Below are 22,271 nucleotides of genomic sequence, written 5' to 3' on the forward strand. Positions count from 1 at the left end.
ACACTAACACCCTAACAACAAACAACCCTAACCCCCTAACAACAAACACTAACCCCCAAACAACAAACAACCCTAACCCCTATAAACCAAAAACACTAACCCACTAACAACAAACAACCCTAACCCACTAACAACAAACAACCCTAACACCCTAACAACAAACAACCCTAACACCCTAACAACAAACAACACTAACCCCCTAACAACAAACAACCCTTACCCCCTAACATGAAACAACACTAACCCCCTAACAACACAAAACACTAACACCCTAACAACAAACAACACTAACACCCTAACAACAGAAAGCACTAAACCCCAACAAGAAACAACCCTAACCCCCTAACAACAAACACTAACCCCCAAACAACACACAACCCTAACCCCTAAAAACCAAAAACACTAACCCACTAACAACAAACAACCCTAAACCACTAACAACAAACAACCCTAACACCCTAACAACAAACAACACTAACCCCCTAACAACAAACAACCCTAAACCCCTAACATCAAACAACACTGACCCCCTAACAACACAAAACACTAACACCCTAACAACAAAAACCACTAAACCCCAACAAGAAACAACCCGAAACCCCTAACAACAAACACTAACCCCCTAACAACAAACAACACTAAACCCCTAACAAGAAACTACCTTAACCCCGTAACAACAAACACTAACCCCGTAACAACAAACAGCCCTAACCCCCAAACAACAAACAACCCTAACCCCCTAACAACAAACAATCCTAACCCCCGAACAACCAACAACACTAACCCCCTAACCACAATAAAGACTAACACCCTAACAACAAAAACCACTAAACCCCAACAAGAAACAACCCTAAACCCCTAACAACAAACAACACTAAACCCCTAACAACAAACAATCCGAACCAAACAACAAAAAACCCTAACCCACTAACAACAAAGAACACTAACACCCTAACAACAAACAACCCTAACCCCCTAACAACAAACAACACTAACACCCTAACAACAAACAACCCTAACTCCCTAACAAGAAACAACACTAACACCCTAACAACAAACAACACTAACACCCTAACAACAAACAACACTAAACCCCAACAAGAAACAACCCTAAACCCCTAAGAACAAACAACACTAACCCGCTAACAGCAAACAACCCTAACCAAACAACAAAAAACCCTAACCCACTAACAACAAACAACCCTAACACCCTAACAACAAAAAACACTAACCCCCTAACAACAAACAACCCTAAACCCCTACAATCAAACAACACTAACACCGTAACATCACAAAACACTAACACCCTAACAACAAACAACACTAACACCCTAACAACAAAACCACTAAACCCCAACAAGAAACAACCCTAAACCCCTAAGAAAAAACAACACTAACCCCCTAACAACAAACAACCCTAACCAAACAACAAAAAACCCTAACCCACTAACAACAAACAACAGTAACACCCTAACAACAAACAAACCTAACCCCCTAACAACAAACAACACTAACACCCTAACAACAAACAACCCTAACCCCCTAACAACAAATAACACTAACCCCCTAACAACAAACAACCCTAAACCCCTAACATCAAAGAACACTAACACCCTAACAACAAACAACAGTAACCCCCTAACAACAAACACTAACCCCCAAACAACAAACAACCCTAACCCCTAAAAACCAAAAAAACTAACCCACTAACAACAAATAACCGTGACCCACTAACAACAAACAACCCTAACACCCTAACATCAAACAACACTAACCCCCTAACAACACAAAATACTAACACCCTAACAACAAACAACACTAACACCCTAACAGCAGAAACCACTAAACCCCAACAAGAAACAACCCTAAACCCCTAACAGCAAACACTAACCCCCTAACAACAAACAACACTGAACCCCTAACAAGAAAATACCCTAACCCCGTAACAACAAACAACACTAACCCGTAACAACAAACAACCCTAACCCCCAAACAACAAACAACCCTAAACCCCAAACAACAAACAACCCTAACCCCTTAACAACAAACAATCCTAACCCCCCGAACAACAAACAACACTAACCCCCTAACCACAATAAACACTAACACCCTAACAACAAAAACCACTAAACCCCAACAAGAAACAACCCTAAACCCCTCACAACAAACAACACTAACCCCCTAACAAAAAACAACCCTAACCAAACAACAAAAAACCCTAACCCACCAACAACAAACAACACTAACACCCTAACAAAAAACAACCCTAACTCCCTAACAACAAACAACACTAACACCCTAACAACAAACAACCCTAACAACCTAACAACAAACAACAGTAACCCCCTAACAACAAACAACCCTAAACCCCTAACATCAAACAACACTAACCCCCTAACAATGCAAAACACTAACACCATAACAACAAACAGCACTAACACCCTAACAACAAAAACCCCTAAACCCCAACAAGAAACAACCCTAAACCCCTAAGAACAAACAACACTAACCCCCTAACAACAAACAACCCTAACCAAACAACAAAAAACCCTGACCTACTAACAACAAACAACACTAACACCCTAACAACAAACAACCCTAACCCCATAACAACAAACAACACTAACACCCTAACACCAACAACCCTAACCCCCTAAAAACAAACAACACTAACCCCCTAACAACAAACAACCCTAAACCCCTAACATCAAAGAACACTAACACCCTAACAACAAACAACCCTAACCGCCTAACAACAAACAACCCTAACCCCTAAAAACCAAAAAACCTAACCCACTAACAACAAACAACCCTAACCCACTAACAACAAACAACCCTAACCCACCAACAACAAACAACCCTAACCCCCTAACAAGAAACAACACTAACCCCCTAACAACAAACAACCCTAAACCCCTAACATCAAACAACACTAACCCCCTAACAACACAAAACACTAAACCCTAACAACAAACAACACTAACACCCTAACAACAAAAACCACTAAACCCCAACAAGAAACAACCCTAAACCCCTAACAACAAACACTAACCCCCTAACAACAAACAACACTAAACCCCTAACAACAAACAACACTAACCCCCTAACAACAAACAACCCTAAACCCCTAACATCAAAGAACACTAACACCGTAACAACAAACAACCCTAACCCCCTAAAACAAACACTAACCCCCAAACAACAAACAACCCTAACCCCTAAAAACCAAAAACACTAACCAACTAACAACAAACAACCCTAACCCACCAACAACAAACAACCCTAACCCCCTAACAAGAAACAACACTAACCCCCTAACAACAAACAACCCTAAACCCCTAACATCAAACAACACTAACCCACTAACAACACAAAACACTAAGACCCTAACAACAAACAACACTAACACCCTAACAACAAAAACCACTAAACCCCAACAAGAAACAACCCTAAACCCCTAACAACAAACACTAACCCCCTAACAACAAACAACACTAAACCCCTAACAAGAAACTACCCCAACCCCGTAACAACAAACAACACTAACCCCGTAACAACAAACAAACCTAACCCCGAAACAACAAACAACGCTAACTCCCTAACAACAAACAATCTTAACCCCGAACAACCAACAACACTAACCCCCTAACCACAATAAACACTAACACCCTAATAACGAAAACCACTAAACCCCAACAAGAAACAACCCTAAACCCCTAACAACAAACAACACTAACCCCCTAACCACAAACAACCCTAAGCAAACAACAAACAACCATAACCCACTAACAACAAAGAACACTAACACCCTAACAACAAACAACCCTATCCCCCTAACAACAAACAACCCTAACCCCCTAACAACAAACACTAACCCCCAAACAACAAACAACCCTAACCCTAAAAACCAAAAACACTAACCAACTAACAACCAACAACCCTAACCCACTAACAACAAACAACCCTAACACCCTAACAAGAAACAACACTAACCCCCTAACAACAAACAACCCTAAACCCCTAACATCAAACACTAACCCCCTAACAACACAAAACACTAACACCCTAACAACAAACAACACTAACACCCTAACAACAAAAACCACTAAACCGCAACAAGAAACAACCCTAAACCCCTAACAACAAACACTAACCCCCTAACAACAAACAACACTAAACCCCTAACAAGAAACTACCCTAACCCCGTAACAACAAACAACACTAACCCCGTAACAACAAACAACCCTAACCCCCAAACAACAAACAACCCTAACGCCCTAACAACAAACAATCCTAACCCCCGAACAACCAACAACCCTAACCCCCTAACCACAGTAAACATTAACACCCGAACAACAAAAACCACTAAAACCCAACAAGAAACAACCCTAAACCCCTAACAAGAATCAACACTAACCCCCTAAGAACAAACAACCCTAACCAAACAACAAACAACCTTAAACCCTAAAAACAAACAACCCTAACACCCTAACAACAAACAGCCCTAACCAAACAACAAACAACCCTAACCGACTAACAACAAACAACACTAACCCCCTAACAAGACACAACACTAACCCCCTAAGAAGAAACAACACTAACCCCCTAACAACAAACAACACTAACCCCCTAACAACAAACAACACTAACACACTAACAACAACCAACCCTAACCCCCTAAGAACAAACGACACTAACCCCCTAAGAACAAACAACACTAACCCCCAACAACGAACACTACTAATCCCCTAACAACACAAAACCTAACCCCTTATCGACAAACAACCCTAACCCACTAACAAAAAACAACCCTAACACCCTGACAACAAACAACCCTAAACCCCTAACAACAAACAACACTAACACCCTAACAACAAACAACCCTCACCCCCTAAAAACAAACACTAACCTCCAAACAACAAACAACCCTAACCCCTAAAAACCAAAAACATTAACCCACTAACAACAAACAGCCCTAATCCACTAACAACGAACAACCCTAACACCCTAACAACAGACAACACTAACCCCCTAACAACAAACAACCCTAAACCCCTAACATCAAACAACACTAACCCCCAACAAGAAACAACCCTAAACCCCTAACAACAAACACTAACCCCCTAACAACAAAAAACACTAAACCCCTAACAAGAAACTACCCTAACCCCTTAACAAACAACACTGACCACGTAACAACAAACAACCCTAACCCCCAAACAACAAACAACCCTAACCCCCAAACAACAAACAACCCTAACCCCCTAACAACAAACAATCCTAACCCCCGAACAACCAACAAAACTAACCCCCTAACCACAATAATCACAAACACCCTAACAACAAAAACCACTAAACCCCAACAAGAAACAACTCTAAACCCCTAACAACAAACAACACTAACCCCCTAACAACAAACAACCGTAACCAAACAACAAACAACCCTAACCCACTATCAACAAACAACACTAACCCTCTAACAAGAAACTACTTTAACCCCGTAACAACAAACAACCCTAAACCCTAAAAACAAACAACCCTAACCAAACAACAAACAACCCTAACCGACTAACACCAAACAACACTAACCCCCTAACAAGAAAAAACACTAACCCCCTAAGAAGAAACAACATTAACCCCCTAACAACAAACAACACTAACCCCCTAACAACAAACAACACTAACACCCTAACAACAACCAACCCTAACCCCCTAAGAACAAACGACACTAACCCCCTAAGAACAAACAACAATAACCCCCAACAACGAACAATACTAACCCCCTAACAACACAAAACCTAACCCCTTATCAACAAACAACCCTAACCCACTAAAAAAAAACATCCCTAACACCCTAACAACAAACAACCCTAACCCCCTAACAACAACCAACCCTAACCCCCTAGGAACAAACAACACTAACCCCCTAAGAACAAACAACAATAACCCCCAACAACGAACAATACTAACCCCCTAAGAACACAAAACCTAACCCCTTATCAACAAACAACCCTAACCCACTAACAAAAAACATCCCTAACACCCGGACAACAAACAACCCTAAACCACTAACAACAAACAACACTAACCCTCTAACAACAAACAACCCTAAACCCCTAACATCAAACAACACTAACCCCCTAACAACACAAAACACTAACACCCTAACAACAAACAACACTAACACCCTAACAACAAAAACCACTAAACCCCAACAAGAAACAACCCTAAACCCCTAACAAACAACACTAACCCCCTAACCACAAACAACCCTAAGCAAACAACAAACAACCATAACCCACTAACAGCAAAGAACACTAACACCCTAACAACAAACAACCCTATCCCCCTAACAACAAACAACACTAACCCCCTAACAACAAACAACCCTAAACCCCTAACATCAAAGAACACTAACACCCTAAGAACAAACAACCCTAACCCCCTAACAACAAACACTAACCCCCAAACAACAAACAACCCTAACCCCTAAAAACCAAAAACACTAACCAGCAAACAACAAACAACCCTAACCCACCAACAACAAACAACCCTAACCCCCTAACAAGAAACAACACTAACCCCCTAACAACAAACAACCCTGAACCCCTAACATCAAACAACACAAACCCCCTAACAACACAAAACACTAAGACCCTAACAACAAACAACACTAACACCCTAACAACAAAAACCACTAAACCCCAACAAGAAACAACCCTAAACCCCTAACAACAAACACTAACTCCCTAACAACAAACAACACTAAACCCCTAACAAGAAACTACCCCAACCCCGTAACAACAAACAACACTAACCCCGTAACAACAAACAAACCTAACCCCGAAACAACAAACAACGCTAACTCCCTAACAACAAACAATCTTAACCCCGAACAACCAACAACACTAACCCCCTAACCACAATAAACACTAACACCCTAAAAACGAAAACCACTAAACCCCAACAAGAAACAACCCTAAACCCCTAACAACAAACAACACTAACCCCCTAACCACAAACAACCCTAAGGAAAGAACAAACAACCATAACCCACTAACAACAAAGAACACTAACACCCTAACAACAAACAACCCTATCCCCCTAACAACAAACAACACTAACCCCCTAACAACAAACAACCCTAAACCCCTAACATCAAAGAACACTAACACCCTAACAACAAACAACCCTAACCCCCTAACAACAAACACTAACCCCCAAACAACAAACAACCCTAACCCCTAAAAACCAAAAACACTAACCAACTAACAACCAACAAGCCTAACCCACTAACAACAAACAACCCTAACACCCTAACAAGAAACAACACTAACCCCCTAACAACAAACAACCCTAAACCCCTAACATCAATCAACACTAACCCCCTAACAACACAAAACACTAACACCTTAACAACAAACAACACTAACACCCTAACAACAAAAACCACTAAACCCCAACAAGAAACAACCCTAAACCCCTAACAACAAACACTAACCCCCTAACAACAAAAAACCCTAACCAAACAACAAAAAACCCTAACCCACTAACAACAAACAACACTAACACCCTAACAACAAACAACCCTAACTCCCTAACAACAAACAACACTAACACCCTAACAACAAACAACGCTAACCCCCTAAAAACAAACAACACTAACCCCCTAACAACAAACAACCCTAAACCCCTAACATCAAACAACACTAACCCCCTAACAACACAAAACACTAACACCCTAACAAACAACTCTAACACCCTAACAACAAAAACCAATAAACCCCAACAAGAAACAACCCTAAACCCCTAACAACAAACACTTACCCCCTAACAACAAACAACACTAAACCCCTAACAAGAAACTACCCTAACCCCGTAACAACAAACAACACTAACCCGGTAACAACAAACAAACCTAACCCCCAAACAACAAACAACCCTATCCCCCTAACAACAAACAATCCTAACCCCCGAACAACCAACAACACTAACCCCCTAACCACAATAAACACTAACACCCGAACAACAAAAACCAATTAACCCCAACAAGAAACAACCCTAAACCCCTAACAACAAACAACACTCACCCCCTAACAACAAACAACCCTAACCAAACAACAAACAAACCTAACCCACTAACAACAAACAACACTAACACCCTAACAACAAACAACCCTAACCCCCTAACAACAAACAACACTAACACCCTAACAACAAACAACCCTAACCCCCTAACAACAAACAACACTAACCCCCTAACAACAAACAACCCTAAACCCCTAACATCAAAGAACACTAACACCCTAACAACAAACAACCCTAACCCCCTAACAACAAACACTAACCCCCAAACAACAAAAAACACTATCCCCTAAAAACCAAAAACACTAACCCACTAACAACAAACAACCCTAACCCACTAACAACAAACAACCCTAACACCGTAACAACAAACAACACTAACCCCGTAACAAAAAACAGCCCTAACCCCCAAACAACAAACAACCCTAAGCCCCTAACAACAAACAATCCTAACCCCCGAACAAAAAAAAACACTAACCCCCTAACCACAATAAAGACTAACACCCTAACAACAAAAACCACTAAACCCCAACAAGAAACAACCCTAAACCCCTAACAACAAACAACACTAACACCCTAACAACAAACAACAAACAATCCTAACCAAACAACAAAAAACACTAACCCCCAAACAACAAACTACCCTAACCCCTAAAAACCAAAAACACTAACCCACTAACAACAAACAACCCTAACCCACTAACAACAAACAACCCTAACACCCTAACAACAAACAACACTAACCCCCTAACAAGAAACAACCCTAAACCCCTAACATCAAACAACACTAACACCCTAACATCACAAAACACTAACACCCTAACAACAAACAACACTAACACCCTAACAACAAAACCACTAAACCCCAACAAGAAACAACCCTAAACCCCTAAGAACAACCAACACTAACCCCCTAACAACAAACAACCCTAACCAAACAACAAAAAACCCTAACCCACTAACAACAAACAACACTAACACCCTAACAACAAACAAACCTAACTCCCTAACAACAAACAACACTAACACCCTAACAACAAACAAACCTAACTCCCTAACAACAAACAACTCTAACGCCCTAACAACAAACAACCATAAACCACTAACATCAAAGAACACTAACACCCTAACAACAAACAACCCTAACGCCCTAACAACAAACTCTAACCCCCAAACAACAAACAACCCTAACCCCTAAAAACCAAAAAAACTAACCCACTAACAACAAACAACCCTAACCCACTAACAACAAACAACCCTAACACCCTAACATTAAACAACACTAACCCCCTAACAACACAAAATACTAACACCCTAACAACAAACAACACTAACCCCCTAACAAAAAACAACCCTAACCAAACAACAAAAAATCCTAACCCACTAACCACAAACAACACTAACACCCTAACAACAAACAACCCTAAGTCCCTAACAACAAACAACACTAACACCCTAACAACAAACAACCCTAAACCCCTAACAACAAACACTAACCCCCTAACAAAAAACAACACTAAACCCCGAACAAGAAACTACCCTAACCCCGTAACAACAAACACTAACCCCGTAACAAGAAACAACCCTAACTCCCTAACAACGAACAACACTAACCCCCTAACAACAAACAACCCTAAACCCCTAACAACAAACACTAACCCCCAAACAACAAACAACCCTAACCCCTAAAAACCAAAAAAACTAACCCACTAACAACAAACAACCCTAACCCACTAACAACAAACAACCCTAACACCCTAACATTAAACAACACTAACCCCCTAACAACACAAAATACTAACACCCTAACAACAAACAACACTAATCCCCTAACAAAAAACAAAACTAACCAAACAACAAAAAATCCTAACCCACTAACCACAAACAACACTAACACCCTAACAACAAACACTAACCCCGAAACAACAAACAACCCTAACCCCTAAAAACCAAACACTAACCCACTAACAACAAACAACCCTAACACCCTAACAACAAACAACACTAACCCCCTAACAACAAACAACCCTAAACCCCTAACATCAAACAACACTAACCCCCTAACAACACAAAACACTAACACCCTAACAACAAACAACACTAACACCCTAACAACAAAAACCACTAAACCCCAACAAGAAACAACCCGAAACCCCTAACAACAAACACTAACCCCCTAACAACAAACAACACTAAACCCCTAACAAGAAACTACCCTAACCCCGTAACAAGAAACAACACTACCCCGTAACAACAAACAACCCTAACCCCCTAACAACAAACAATCTAACCCCCGAACAACCAAAAACACTAACCCCCTAACCACAATAAACACTAACACCCGAACAACAAAAACCACTAAACCTCAACAAGAAACAACCCTAAACCCCTAAAAACAAACAACACTAACCCCCTAACAACAAACAACCCTAACCAAACAACAAACAAACCTAACCCACTAACAAAAAACAACACTAACACCCCAGCAACAAACAACCCTAACCCCCTAACAACAAACAACACTAACACCCTAACAACAAACAAACCTAACCCCCTAACAACAAACAACACTAACCACCTAACAACAAACAACCCTAAACCCCTAACATCAAAGAACACTAACACCCTAACAACAAACAACCCTAACCCCCTAACAACAAACAACCCTAACCCCTAAAAACCAAAAAAACTAACCCACTAACAACAAACAACCCTAACCCACTAACAACAAACAACCCTAACACCCTAACAACAAACAACACTAACCCCCTAACAACAAACAACCCTTACCCCCTAACATGAAACAACACTAACCCCCTAACAACACAAAACACTAACACCCTAACAACAAACAACACTAACACCCTAACAACAGAAACCACTAAACCCCAACAAGAAACAACCCTAACCCCCTAACAACAAACACTAACCCCCAAACAACACACAACCCTAACCCCTAAAAACCAAAAACACTAACCCACTAACAACAAACAACCCTAAACCACTAACAACAAACAACCCTAACACCCTAACAACAAACAACACTAACCCCCTAACAACAAACAACCCTAAACCCCTAACATCAAACAACACTAACCCCCTAACAACACAAAACACTAACACCTAACAACAAACAACACTAACACCCTACCAACAAATACCACTAAACCCCAACAAGAAACAACCCTAAACCCCTAACAACAAACAACCCTAACCGAACAACAAACAACCCTAACCGAACAACAAACAACCCTAACCAAACAACAAACAACCCTAACCTATTAAGTACAAACAACACTAACACCCTAACAACAAACAACCCTAACCCCCTAACAACAAACAACACTAACACCCTAACAACAAACAACCCTAAACCCTAAAAACCAAAAACACTAACCCCCTAAAAACAAACTACCCTAAACCACTAACAACAAACAACCCTAACACCCTAACAACAAACAACACTAACCCCCTAACAACAAACAACCCTAAACCCCTAACATCAAACAACACTAACCCCCTAACAACACAAAACACTAACACCCTAACAACAAACAACACTGAACCCCTAACAAGAAAATACCCTAACCCCGTAAAAACAAACAACACTACCCCGTAACAACAAACAACCCTAACCCCCAAACAACAAACAACCCTAAACCCCAAACAACAAACAACCCTAACCCCTTAACAACAAACAATCCTAACCCCCCGAACAACCAACAACTCTAACCCCCTAACCACAATAACGACTAACACCCTAACAACAAAAACCACTAAACCCCAACAACAAACAACCCTACACCCCTAACAACAAACAACACTAACCCCCTAACAACAAACAACCCTAACCCCCTAACAACAAACAACACTAACACCCTAACAACAAACAACCCTAACCCCCTAACAACAAACAACACTAACCCCCTAACAACAAACAACCCTAAACCCCTAACATCAAAGAACACTAACACCCTAACAACAAACAACCCTAACCCCCTAACAACAAACACTAACCCCCAAACAACAAACAACCCTAACCCCTATAAACCAAAAACACTAACCCACTAACAACAAACAACCCTAACCCACTAACAACAAACAACCCTAACACCCTAACAACAAACAACCCTAACACCCTAACAACAAACAACACTAACCCCCTAACAACAAACAACCCTTACCCCCTAACATGAAACAACACTAACCCCCTAACAACACAAAACACTAACACCCTAACAACAAACAACACTAACACCCTAACAACAGAAAGCACTAAACCCCAACAAGAAACAACCCTAACCCCCTAACAACAAACACTAACCCCCAAACAACACACAACCCTAACCCCTAAAAACCAAAAACACTAACCCACTAACAACAAACAACCCTAAACCACTAACAACAAACAACCCTAACACCCTAACAACAAACAACACTAACCCCCTAACAACAAACAACCCTAAACCCCTAACATCAAACAACACTGACCCCCTAACAACACAAAACACTAACACCCTAACAACAAAAACCACTAAACCCCAACAAGAAACAACCCGAAACCCCTAACAACAAACACTAACCCCCTAACAACAAACAACACTAAACCCCTAACAAGAAACTACCTTAACCCCGTAACAACAAACACTAACCCCGTAACAACAAAGAGCCCTCACCCCCAAACAACAAACAACCCTAACCCCCTAACAACAAACAATCCTAACCCCCGAACAACCAACAACACTAACCCCCTAACCACAATAAAGACTAACACCCTAACAACAAAAACCACTAAACCCCAACAAGAAACAACCCTAAACCCCTAACAACAAACAACACTAAACCCCTAACAACAAACAATCCGAACCAAACAACAAAAAACCCTAACCCACTAACAACAAAGAACACTAACACCCTAACAACAAACAACCCTAACCCCCTAACAACAAACAACACTAACACCCTAACAACAAACAACCCTAACTCCCTAACAACAAACAACACTAACACCCTAACAACAAACAACACTAACACCCTAACAACAAACAACACTAAACCCCATCAAGAAACAACCCTAAACCCCTAAGAACAAACAACACTAACCCGCTAACAACAAACAACCCTAACCAAACAACAAAAAACCCTAACCCACTAACAACAAACAACCCTAACACCCTAACAACAAAAAACACTAACCCCCTAACAACAAACAACCCTAAACCCCTACAATCAAACAACACTAACACCGTAACATCACAAAACACTAACACCCTAACAACAAACAACACTAACACCCTAACAACAAAACCACTAAACCCCAACAAGAAACAATCCTAAACCCCTAAGAAAAAACAACACTAACCCCCTAACAACAAACAACCCTAACCAAACAACAAAAAACCCTAACCCACTAACAACAAACAACAGTAACACCCTAACAACAAACAAACCTAACCCCCTAACAACAAACAACACTAACACCCTAACAACAAACAACCCTAACCCCCTAACAACAAATAACACTAACCCCCTAACAACAAACAACCCTAAACCCCTAACATCAAAGAACACTAACACCCTAACAACAAACAACCCTAACCCCCTAACAACAAACAACCCTAACCCCTAAAAACCAAAAAAACTAACCCACTAACCACAAACAACCCTAACCCACTAACAACAAACAACCCTAACACCCTAACAACAAACAACACTAACCCCCTAACAACAAACAACCCTTACCCCCTAACATGAAAAAACACTAACCCCCTAACAACACAAAACACTAACACCCTAACAACAAACAACACTAACACCCTAACAACAGAAACCACTAAACCCCAACAAGAAACAACCCTAAACCCCTAACAACAAGCACTAAACCCCTAACAACAAACAACACTGAACCCCTAACAAGAAAATACCCTAACCCCGTAACAACAAACAACACTAACCCGTAACAACAAACAACCCTAACCCCCAAACAACAAACAACCCTAACCCCTTAACAACAAACAATCCTAACCCCCCGAACAACCAACAACACTAACCCCCTAACCACAATAAACACTAACACCCTAACAACAAAAACCACTAAACCCCAACAAGAAACAACCCTAAACCCCTCACAACAAACAACACTAACTCCCTAACAAAAAACAACCCTAACCAAACAACAAAAAACCCTAACCCACCAACAACAAACATCACTAACACCCTAACAAAAAACAACCCTAACTCCCTAACAACAAACAACACTAACACCCTAACAACAAACAACCCTAAACCCTAAAAACCAAAAACACTAACCCCCTAACAACAAACAACCCTAAACCCCGAACATCAAACAACACTAACCCCCTAACAACACAAAACACTAACACCCTAACAACAAACAACACTAACACCCTAACAACAAAAACCACTAAACCCCAACAAGAAACAACCCTAAACCCCTAACAACAAACACTAACCCCTTAACAACAAACAACACTAAACCCCTAACAAGAAACTACCCTAACACCGTAACAACAAACAACACTAAACCCCTAACAAGAAACTACCCTAACCCCGTAACAACAAACAACACTAACCCCGTAACAACAAACAGCCCTAACCCCCAAAAAACAAACAACCCTAACCCCCTAACAACAAACAATCCTAACCCCCGAACAACCAACAACACTAACCCCCTAACCACAATAAAGACTAACACCCTAAAAACAAAAACCACTAAACCCCAACAAAAAACAACCCTAAACCCCTAACAACAAACAACACTAACCCCCTAACAACAAACAACACTAACCCCCTAACAACAAACAATCATAACCAAACAAGAAACAACCCTAACCCACTAACAACAAACAACACTAACACCCTAACAACAAACAACCCTAACCCCCTAACAACAAACAACACTAACCCCCTAACAACAAACAACCCTAACCCCCTAACAACAAACAACAATAACCCCCTAACAACAAACAACCCTAAACCCCTAACATCAAACAACACTAACACCCTAACATCACAGAACTCTAACACCCTAACAACAAACAACACTAACACCCTAACAACAAAACCACTAAACCCCAACAAGAAACAACCCTAAACCCCTAAGAAAAAACAACACTAACCCCCTAACAACAAACAACACTGAACCCCTAACAAGAAACTACCCCAACCCTGTAACAACAAACAACACTAACCTGGTAACAACAAACAACCCTAACCCCCAAACAACAAACAACCCTAACCCCCTAACAAAAAACAATCCTAACCGCCGAACAACCAACAACACTAACCCCCTAACCACAATAAACACTAACACCCGAACAAGAAAAACCACTAAACCCCAACAAGAAACAACCCTAAACCCCTAACAACAAACAACACTAACCCCCTAACAACAAACAACCCTAACCAAACAACAAACAACCCTAACCCACTAACAACAAACAACACTAACCCCCTAACAAGAAACAACACTAACACCCTAACAACAAAAACCACTAAACCCCAACAAGAAACAACCCTAAACCCCTAACAACAAACAACACTAACCCCCTAACAACAAACAACCCTAACCAAACAACAAACAAACCTAACCCACTAACAACAAACAACACTAACACCCGAACAACAAACAACCCTAACCCCCTAACAACATTCAACACTAACACCCTAACAACAAACAACACTAACCACATAACAACAAACAACCCTAAACACCTAACATCAAAGAACACTAACACCCTAACAACAAACAACCCTAACCCCCTAACAACAAACCCTAACCCCCAAACAACAAACAAACCTAACCCCTAAAAACCAAAAACACTAAACCACTAACAACAAACAACCCTAACCCACTAACAACAAACAACCCAAACACCCTAACAACAAACAACACTAACCCCCTAACAACACAAAACACTAACACCCTAACAACAAAAAACACTAACACCCTAACAACAAAAACCACTAAACCCCAACAAGAAACAACCCTAAACCCCTAACAACAAACACTAACCCCCTAACAACAAGCAACACTAAACCCCTAACAAGAAACTACCCTAACCCCGTACCAACAAACAACACTAAACCCCTAACAAGAAACTACCCTAACCCCGTAACAACAAACAACACTAACCCGGTAACAACAAACAACCCTAACCCCCAAACAACAAACAACCCTAAACCCCTAACATCAAAGAACACTAACACCCTAAGAACAAACAACCCTAACCCCCTAACAACAAACACTAACCCCCTAACAACAAACAACACTAACACCCTAACAACAAACAAACCTAACCCCCGTAACAACAAACAACCCTAACCCCCAAACAACAAACAATCCTAACCCCCAAACAACAAACAACCCTAACCCCCTAACAACAAACAATCCTAACCCCCGAAAACCAACAACACTAACACCGTAACCACAATAAACACTAACACCCAAACAACAAAAACCACTAAACACCAACAAGAAACAACACTAAACCCCTAACAACAAACAACACTAACCCCGTAACAACAAACAACCCTAACCAAACAACAAAAACCCCTAACCCACTAACAACAAACAACACTAACACCCTAACAACAAACAACCCTAACTCCCTAACAACAAACAACACTAACACCCTAACAACAAACAACCCTTACCCCCTAAAAACAAACAAAACTAACCCCTAACAACAAACAACCCTAAACCCCTAACATCAAAGAACACTAACACCCTAACAACAAACAACCCTAACCCCCTAACAACAAACACTAACCCCCAAGGAACAAACAACCCTAACCCCTAAAAACGAAAAACACTAACCCACTAACAACAAACAACCCTAACCCCCTAACAACAAACAAACCTAAACCCCAAACATCAAACAACACTAACCCCCTAACAACACAAAACACTAACACCCTAACAACAAACAACACTAACACCCTAACAACAAAAACCACTAAAGCCCAACAAGAAACAACCCGAAACCCCTAAGAAGAAACAACACTAACCCCCTAACAACAAACAACACTAACCCCCTAACAACAAACAACACTAACACACTAACAACAACCAACCCTAACCCCCTAAGAACAAACGACACTAACCCCCTAAGAACAAACAACACTAACCCCCAACAACGAACACTACTAATCCCCTAACAACACAAAACCTAACCCCTTATCAACAAACAACCCTAACCCACTAACAAAAAACAACCCTAACACCCTGACAACAAACAACCCTAAACCCCTAACAACAAACAACACTAACCCTCTAACAACAAACAACCCTAAACCCCTAACATCAAAGAACACTAACACCCTAACAACAAACCACCCTCACCCCCTAAAAACAAACACTAACCTCCAAACAACAAACAACCCTAACCCCTAAAAACCAAAAACATTAACCCACTAACAACAAACAGCCCTAATCCACTAACAACGAACAACCCTAACACCCTAACAACAGACAACACTAACCCCCTAACAACAAACAACCCTAAACCCCTAACATCAAACAACACTAACCCCCTAACAACACAAAACACTAACACCCTAACAACAAACAACACTAACACCCTAACAACAAAAACCACTAAACCCCAACAAGAAACAACCCTAAACCCCTAACAACAAACACTAACCCCCTAACAACAAAAAACACTAAACCCCTAACAAGAAACTACCCTAACCCCTTAACAAACAACACTGACCACGTAACAACAAACAACCCTAACCCCCAAACAACAAACAACCCTAACCCCCAAACAACAAACAACCCTAACCCCCTAACAACAAACAATCCTAACCCCCGAACAACCAACAAAACTAACCCCCTAACCACAATAATCACAAACACCCTAACAACAAAAACCACTAAACCCCAACAAGAAACAACTCTAAACCCCTAACAACAAACAACACTAACCCCCTAACAACAAACAACCGTAACCAGACAACAAACAACCCTAACCCACTATCAAGAAACAACACTAACCCTCTAACAAGAAACTACTTTAACCCCGTAACAACAAACAACCCTAAACCCTAAAAACAAACAACCCTAACCAAACAACAAACAACCCTAACCGACTAACAACAAACAACACTAACCCCCTAACAAGAAAAAACACTAACCCCCTAAGAAGAAACAACATTAACCCCCTAACAACAAACAACACTAACCCCCTAACAACAAACAACACTAACACCCTAACAACAACCAACCCTAACCCCCTAAGAACAAACAACACTAACCCCCTAAGAACAAACAACAATAACCCCCAACAACGAACAATACTAACCCCCTAACAACACAAAACCTAACCCCTTATCAACAAACAACCCTAACCCACTAAAAAAAAACATCCCTATCACCCTAACAACAAACAACCCTAACCCCCTAACAACAACCAACCCTAACCCCCTAAGAACAAACAACACTAACCCCCTAAGAACAAACAACAATAACCCCCAACAACGAACAATACTAACCCCCTAACAACACAAAACCTAACCCCTTATCAACAAACAACCCTAACCCACTAACAAAAAACATCCCTGACACCCTGACAACAAACAATCCTAAACCACTAACAACAAACAACACTAACCCTCTAACAACAAACAACCCTAAACCCCTAACATCAAACAACACTAACCCCCTAACAACACAAAACACTAACACCCTAACAACAAACAACACTAACACCCTAACAACAAAAACCACTAAACCCCAACAAGAAACAACCCTAAACCCCTAACAACAAACACTAACCCCCTAACAACAAACAACACTAAACCCCTAACAACAAACAACACTAACCCCCTAACAACAAACAACCCTAAACCCCTAACATCAAAGAACACTAACACCCTAACAACAAACAACCCTAACCCCCTAAAAACAAACACTAACCCCCAAACAACAAACAACCCTAACCCCTAAAAACCAAAAACACTAACCCACTAACAACAAACAACCCTAACCCACTAACAACAAACAACCCTAACCCCCTAACAAGAAACAACACTAACCCCCTAACAACAAACAACCCTAATCCCCTAACATCAAACAACACTAACCCCCTAACAACACAAAACACTAACACCCTAACAACAAACAACACTAACACCCTAACAACAAACAACACTAACACCCTAACAACAAAAACCACTAAACCCCAACAAGAAACAACCCTAAACCCCTAACAACAAACACTAACCCCTTAACAACAAACAACACTAAACCCCTAACAACAACAAACACTAACCCCGTAACAACAAACAACACTAAACCCCTAACAAGAAACTACCCTAACCCCGTAACAACAAACAACACTAACCCCGTAACAACAAACAGCCCTAACCCCCAAAAAACAAACAACCCTAACCCCCTAACAACAAACAATCCTAACCCCCGAACAACCAACAACACTAACCCCCTAACCACAATAAAGACTAACACCCTAACAACAAAAACCACTAAACCCCAACAAAAAACAACCCTAAACCCCTAACAACAAACAACACTAACCCCCTAACAACAAACAACACTAACCCCCTAACAACAAACAATCCTAACCAAACAACAAACAACCCTAACCCACTAACAACAAACAACACTAACACCCTAACAACAAACAACCCTAACCCTCTAACAACAAACAACACTAACCCCCTAACAACAAACAACCCTAACCCCCTAACAACAAACAACAATAACCCCCTAACAACAAACAACCCTAAACCCCTAACATCAAAGAACACTAACACCTAACAACAAACAACCCTAACCCTCTAGCAACAAACACTAACTCCCAAAGAACAAACAACCCTAACCCCTAAAAACCAAAAACACTAACCCACTAACAACAAACAACCCTAACCCACTAACAACAAACAACCCTAACACCCTAACAACAAAAAACACTAACCCCCTAACAACAAACAACCCTAAACCCCTACCATCAAACAACACTAACACCCTAACATCACAGAACACTAACACCCTAACAACAAACAACACTAACACCCTAACAACAAAACCACTAAACCCCAACAAGAAACAACCCTAAACCCCTAAGAAAAAACAACACTAACCCCCTAACAACAAACAACACTGAACCCCTAACAAGAAACTACCCTAACCCTGTAACAACAAACAACACTAACCCGGTAACAACAAACAACCCTAACCCCCAAACAACAAACAACCCTAACCCCCTAACAACAAACAATCCTAACCCCCGAACAACCAACAACACTAACCCCCTAACCACAATAAACACTAACACCCGAACAAGAAAAACCACTAAACCCCAACAAGAAACAACCCTAAACCCCTAACAACAAACAACACTAACCCCCTAACAACAAACAACCCTAACCAAACAACAAACAACCCTAACCCACTAACAACAAACAACACTAACCCCCTAACAAGAAACAACACTAACACCCTAACAACAAAAACCACTAAACCCCAACAAGAAACAACCCTAAACCCCTAACAACAAACAACACTAACCCCCTAACAACAAACAACCCTAACCAAACAACAAACAAACCTAACCCACTAACAATAAACAACACTAACACCCGAACAACAAACAACCCTAACCCCCTAACAACAATCAACACTAACACCCTAACAACAAACAACACTAACCCCATAACAACAAACAACCCTAAACACCTAACATCAAAGAACACTAACACCCTAACAACAAACAACCCTAACCCCCTAACAACAAACCCTAACCCCCAAACAACAAACAAACCTAACCCCTAAAAACCAAAAACACTAAACCACTAACAACAAACAACCCTAACCCACTAACAACAAACAACCCAAACACCCTAACAACAAACAACACTAACCCCCTAACAACACAAAACACTAACACCCTAACAACAAACAACACTAACACCCTAACAACAAAAACCACTAAACCCCAACAAGAAACAACCCTAAACCCCTAACAACAAACACTAACCCCCTAACAACAAGCAACACTAAACCCCTAACAAGAAACTACCCTAACCCCGTACCAACAAACAACACTAAACCCCTAACAAGAAACTACCCTAACCCCGTAACAACAAACAACACTAACCCGGTAACAACAAACAACCCTAACCCCCAAACAACAAACAACCCTAAACCCCTAACATCAAAGAACACTAACACCCTAAGAACAAACAACCCTAACCCCCTAACAACAAACACTAACCCCCTAACAACAAACAACACTAAACCCCTAACAAGAAACTACACTAACCCTGTAACAACAAACAACACTAGCCCCGTAACAACAAACAACCCTAACCCCCAAACAACAAACAATCCTAACCCCCAAACAACAAACAACCCTAACCCCCTAACAACAAACAATCCTAACCCCCGAAAACCAACAACACTAACACCGTAACCACAATAAACACTAACACCCAAACAACAAAAACCACTAAACACCAACAAAAAACAACACTAAACCCCTAACAACAAACAACACTAACCCCGTAACAACAAACAACCCTAACCAAACAACAAAAACCCCTAACCCACTAACAACAAACAACACTAACACCCTAACAACAAACAACCCTAACTCCCTAACAACAAACAACACTAACACCCTAACAACAAACAACCCTTACCCCCTAAAAACAAACAAAACTAACCCCTAACAACAAACAACCCTAAACCCCTAACATCAAAGAACACTAACACCCTAACAACAAACAACCCTAACCCCCTAACAACAAACAATAACCCCCAAGGAACAAACAACCCTAACCCCTAAAAACCAAAAACACTAACCCACTAACAACAAACAACCCTAACCCACTAACAACAAACAACCCAAACACCCTAACAACAAACAACACTAACCCCCTAACAACACAAAACACTAACACCCTAACAACAAACAACACTAACACCCTAACAACAAAAACCACTAAACCCCAACAAGAAACAACCCTAAACCCCTAACAACAAACACTAACCCCCTAACAACAAGCAACACTAAACCCCTAACAAGAAACTACCCTAACCCCGTACCAACAAACAACACTAAACCCCTAACAAGAAACTACCCTAACCCCGTAACAACAAACAACACTAACCCGGTAACAACAAACAACCCTAACCCCCA

Source organism: Elephas maximus, chromosome 10 (genome assembly GCF_024166365.1).
Source record: "Elephas maximus indicus isolate mEleMax1 chromosome 10, mEleMax1 primary haplotype, whole genome shotgun sequence".
In the NCBI taxonomy this organism is placed as follows: domain Eukaryota; kingdom Metazoa; phylum Chordata; class Mammalia; order Proboscidea; family Elephantidae; genus Elephas; species Elephas maximus.